The sequence below is a fragment of the Nesoenas mayeri genome (genome assembly GCF_963082525.1).
Source record: "Nesoenas mayeri genome assembly, chromosome: 5".
Lineage (NCBI taxonomy): Eukaryota > Metazoa > Chordata > Aves > Columbiformes > Columbidae > Nesoenas > Nesoenas mayeri.
In genome coordinates, this window is record NC_137548.1 from 11,710,905 (window position 1) to 11,716,904 (window position 6,000).

Consider the following 6,000-nt stretch of genomic DNA (forward strand, 5'->3'; position numbering starts at 1 on the left):
TTTGCTGCAAGCACAGGAATGAGAAGCGCAGCCCTGGGCGTACACTGTGCCCTGGGAAGAATGACAGAGGTGTCTCTGCCTGCAGCCCTGTCCCTACAGGTGCCATGAGCGTGGCCCATGAATTGCCAAGAGAAAAACCTTCAGAGCAGCAGCTCCCAGCCTGGGAATAAGCCAAAACACAGTCAGCACTTTCTGCACGGGGAGTGGGATGCCAAGAGATGTCCTTGAGGTGAAAGGCTCCCGCGCTCTCATTACCACTCTCAAATCTCTCCTAGGGGGACTCTTGGGGTGAATGCTGGCTGCAGTGAAGTCTTCTATATTTTAATAGGGAGAGGAAAAGTATATCATGGACTCTCAGTAATAACACCTTGGAAAAAGTGCTGCAGTGTACAGAGGGCAGGGTTCATACCTGTCTGGCTTCAGCATCCCACAGCAGGGCCGAGGTGGTCAGAAGGAGAGAAACTGCTTATGGGGCCCTGTGCAGCAAGACATGCCATGGCCTCTGAAACACAGAGTTTCACAGGTGCTGCACACGCTTATTTTTTTTACTTTTTATTCCCTACAGCTGCTGCTGCCTTTCAGCACTGCTGATTTCAGCTGCTCGGCAGCTCTAGTCCCAGTGAAGCTGAGATTTGTTAGGTATTAAGGGACTCAGGATTCATTTGACAAGCAACAAAATCTAAAACACCCAATCTGCCTTGTGTTCACCAAAGGGCCTGTGAAATCCTGCCCATGAAGGGACAGGTCCTGGTCACACCACTCTAGCATTAGGGTAGGACAGGACAATTACAGGAATCCCAGCAAAACCCACGTTACTGGGGCTGGCTGCTGGCTGCAGCGTTACTGCTGCGAGCAGAGGGACAGAACAACTGGCATTTGCTCCAGGTCTCTCCCTGGGGCTGAACACGCTCTTCTCCAACCCACCTTTTGTCATTGCCACCACTCCAAGATGCCGCTGTGCCCTGGGACCAGGCAGCACAACGGGCGGCTGCATGGGAGCAAGATTTGGATCAGGCAGACACAGGGAGAAACAAAGATGAAAGGAAGCAGAAATTAATGCCCAGAAATCAAAGCGGCTGTCGTAACACAGATATCAGCACATTTTACCCATTCTGCTCCCCAGCCTGATCCCACGGCGCTGGCTGCTGGTGATGCCTCTGGGAAGGGCCAGCACATCACTGCCGCGGAGGGGGAAAACAGCACACAGCGGATGCTCGACCTTCCCAGCACTGAGTTATAAACCGGTATCAAAGCCAGAAACACTGTTCTCCTTAGCCAGTCAGCAAAGCCACTGCCTAAAGCCCATCAAGGACACTCACTAACTCTCCGAATCTCTCTGTTGTGCACCTGGATCTCTTCCTGCCACTTAAAACAGTTGCAACCTGCAACAGCAGGGATGTCTCCTCCTGGTGAAACCCTCAGTCCTGGCCCTTTGTGGCTGCAAAGGGAGCCCAGTGCTGAGCCCATCAGTGTGAGCACCAGTCTCTGGGGTGAGTGATCGCCTCCAATATAGAATCATAGAATGTGTTCAGTTGGAAGGGACCCACAAGGATCATTGAGTCAAACTCCTGTCCCTGCATATGACAACCCCACAGTTCACACCATGTGTCTGAGGGTGTTGTCCAGTCTCTTCTTGAACACTGTCAGGCCTGGGGCTGTGACACCTCCCTGGGGAGCTCAGCACTGGGCTCCTTTGCAGCCACAAAGGGCCAGGACTGAGGGTTTCACCAGGAGGAGACATCCCTGCTGTTGCAGGTTGCAACTGTTTTAAGTGGCAAGAAGAGATCCAGTTCTGGTGCTCCAGCACCCTCTGGGTGAAGAACCTTTTCCGAATGTCCAACCTAAACCTCTCCTGGCACATCTTCCTGCCATTCCCTTGGGTTCTGTCACTGGTCACTAATGAGAAGAGTCTGGCACCTGCCCTTCCTCCTCCCCCTGTCCCCAGAGAGTCACTAAGCACATGGATGGAAAAATTATTCTGTAACGTAATAAGCCCCATGGCCTCAAACAGAGCAGGTAGAAGCATGACAAAACCCACTGACTCCAACCCTCCCAGCACTGAAGCTGCCCCCGGGCACACTGACAGGCCAGGCTGCACCCAGGCACATGGTATTTACCAATCCCCTTGGCATGGCAAGTCATTGCTCAAGGTTTGGACATGAAGCTAATCCTAAGTAAGTGGAGAGAAACGCCCTGTCAGGTGACAGTACCTCTGGCTGTTACACGTCACAGCTGCCCTCAAAGCAGGCAGTCCCTGGCAGGCATCAGAGGGAGCAGAGTAAGATCCCACTTGGGATTTCCTTTTATTTAATGAAATGTTGGAGTCTCAGGTGCAATAGCACAATCTGTGCTGCCGCAACCCTAGTGGCAGAGGAGCGGTGTGCACTGCCAGGAGAGGCACAGCCCCATGTCAGGGCCAGCTGGGGGCTAAAGCTAAATATTCCATCCACCCATGGAGTTAAACCCTCTTTGTGACTTTGCACCAGCTCAGCAAGAGGAATTCACCTGGTGCTTACAGGACTTCAGCAGCCACATGGTCACGGTCTCCTAGGAGCAGCAAGACAGGAGAAGTCACCCGAGGGGATCTCATTTGATCTTGGAACTATCTAGAAGCTGCGCTCCAACTCACTTCTTACCTCGTAGTCCGAAGAGGAACAAAGGCTTCCTGTTGGGAATAGCCATAGGAAGCAGCTACAGAGCTACGTTTGTGTGGGGTAAGGTTTCTACTTATCCTTGGAGGACTGAGTGCCACTTACCAGCCTTCACTGCCCATCCCCAGGACAGCTGGTACAGGGGCAATGGCCGGGGACAGGCTCACACCTCGCCTGCCTCCCCGCTGGCTGGTGGCGCAGGGTACGCTGAAACAAACACCATTTCTACCAGCCAGAGCTGATCCAAACAATCTCCTCTGCGGGAGCTTCTGTCTTGGCACACAGCAGCTGCCAAGCGTCCATAGCAATGTCTGCGAACAGCTCCTGCCTCTGGTCAGCACAGCGATGCTGCCAGAACACACATTGCCGCCCGCTGCAACCAGTACCACAAGCTGTGGCCAAACACGGCTTCACCCAGCCTGCAGCCCATGGGGTACAAGTCAGGCCTCAGGGTCTCTTCTGTGTTTGCCAGCCCAGACAGTGGGAATTCAGCTCCTAGCTTGCACCATTTCCCATTCTCCAGAGCCTATGGGACACGTGAGAGGACACCTTGGGATCCAGCATTCACCAGTGCCAGAGGTTACTCCGAAGGAGCGAAGAGCTGGGTGGGCTCACCCTGCCCAGGTGCCGTGTTCGCAGGGGGGGGCAGGGGAAGACCCTCAGGCTATCACCTCTTTTGGCCAAACAATGAGAACAAGCCAGACACGTTACTTGGTGGTGACAGCCCCCAGGGCTCGGGCCAGGCCTGTGGGAAGGAACTGCACAACTGACTCATGGAAAACCGGCTTTGGGGAAGGATGGGGGAAATCACCTCTTTCGACACTTGTTTTGACCACCACATATTTGGCCCTTCCTGAAACAATTCCAGGGCTTGGTGACACCAAAGCAGGCTATCCCAGGGAGCTGGGGACAGATCCATCTACAGGATCAAGAAGTCACAGGTTTTGAAAACGCTTCTCCTTTCCAGGTAGCAAGAAAACCCAAGGCCTGAAACACTAGAAAACTTCAAAAAAATATAATAAAATAAAATAAGTAAAATAAATATCCCCTTGCAATTCTTGTGAGACACAGTCCCAGCAGCAGGTCAAGGCTCAGGAAATGCACGTGCCTGCACAACACCCTCTCCCGACCCGGGAGCTCCTCTCCCCGCTCTCCCCATCCTCAGCACAGCATCCCGCTGGGGCAAAGCACGCTGCCAGGTGCCTTCTGTGACCTGTCGCAAAGAAGAAACAGATAAAGCCTCCTTCTTGCCAGGAACAGCATCACGAATCATTTCAATGATGATTCATTGCTGGGGGAGGAGGAGTGGGGAGGTGAGCAAAGAATCCGTGTTTGCCTTCATGTTTAAAGCAATTTGTTTCCTCTCCACCTGCCCTGTGTCACCGTAATGACACAAGTGTCATGTCTGAGCAGCACCAAACTAAAAATATTTGCAAGGAGGAGGAGCTCTGTGGATAGCAAAGGCTGCTCTTCCTTTAGAGGGCTCTGCTTGATGGGAACTGACTTCATTAAGAAGACAGGGAATTTGGCTGTCTTTTCATGCTCCACAGCAGGGAGATGTGAAGAGCTTTAGGAGGAGCAGCCTCGAGCGCCGGCCGTGGGAGCACCAGTGGAAAGTGTGATGAGCAGGGCAGAGGATGCCAGAGCACCAGGTATCACTTACCAGCGACTGCTCTTGGCAGCAGAAGGGAACAGCCACCTCAGCACATCCTGCATGTGGCAGGGACGGCATTTCTCAGCCATCCCTCCCACTCACCGTGTCCACCTTCCTAAGTGACCCTGTTGTGTCAACAAGACACTTGGCCACCCAGCACTTGTAGACAACCTGCGGCAGACGGTGGGTTCGGGTGCCAGCAGCGTGGTGATGGCTTCTGCTGGGACACCACAGACTCACCTCCGAGCACAGGCAGGACATCCCCACATTGCTACACCCAGAATTAGCCCTGTGGTGACATGGGAATTTCGGTACGAAAGGGGCGTGAGGGAAGAAGAAACAGGACAGACAGATGAGCACAGTGCTCGGTAGAAGTGGCGTGCTTCACACACCGCCCCAGGGAATCAGGGTTTCATCACCAGGCTGAACCTGAAATGTGGTGGAAATATTATTGTTTCACTCATTTCAAAACGGCACGCTGCTTTTACAGATTGCAGTGTGCTGTGATTTCAAACACACACCTGAAATCCACTGCTGAGCTGAGAAGGGTTATTAATGGCACTGAAGAAGGAAGAAAAAAATATATATATATATCCCCATTTTCAGCCACTCAAGCCACACTCTCTCCTTTCGCACCCCTTTTTGGGAAAGCGGTGTACCACAAATGCACAAAAAGCCATTTCAATTATTTTCTACTCTCTTTGGGTGAGCACTCTTGACACTGATGTTAGAGTGAACACCATTGCCTTTATTTTAGCAGAGTTATCCCATGGAAAACAGGACCCTGAAAAGAAATCATGGCAAATTTCCTGTGAAGAGTAAGGGAAATGCCACAATAAAGGCCTCTGAGGTGCAGAAGTGTGAAGCGCTGAGCAGCCGACACACTGTGGGTTCAGAGAGGAGAGAGGATGCACCGCGGCCATGTGCAAGTCAACAGCCGTCATTCAGATTCAACACACCAGGGTTTTTTAAAAAATATTATTTCCTACTTAGATTTATTTTTTCCTTTAATAACACAGTTTAGCATTTCAGAGTTTCGCATTCTACACTCTTACACACTGTCCTTGTTTATTAGCATTTAAACACAAAAAGACATAGCAAGACCTCCAAACACAAATAAATACAAAAACACAATATACAATAAACTGAAATACAACATATAATAATGCTATTGGGAAATTAAGACATGTTGCTAATTCCTTTTTTTTTTTTTAATTATTATTATTATTTTAACAACATGGTTATTGCTGAGCAATAAATTATACATTTTGAAGTTGTTTTTCCCCCTAAAAGAAAAGGACGAGAACCACTGGTTACCAGATCACTTGCACTGTATCCTTACAGCTATTGATACTTAAGACAGGCAGAATATACACAATCAAATGAGGTTGGCCTTCTTTGGTCTTTGTTTTTGATCATAAAACTGAACACAAGTGTACCGTTCACTGAAGAGTATGAGATTAAAGAAATGGATACACAAGTTTCAAACACGTTAGTTTATACATTATTCTTGATCACTGATGTCTTTTCCATAGATATTTCTTACAGAATTTCTTGGAAACAAATGTCAGCGTTAGTTTTCCCGATTATTACGATGTTCCATGCGTCTTAAAGGTTATCCTACTTGTCTATGAGAAATGGACCTAGGTTAGCCCACCATCTCCTAATGGGATATTTTTCACAGCTCTTTTAGTC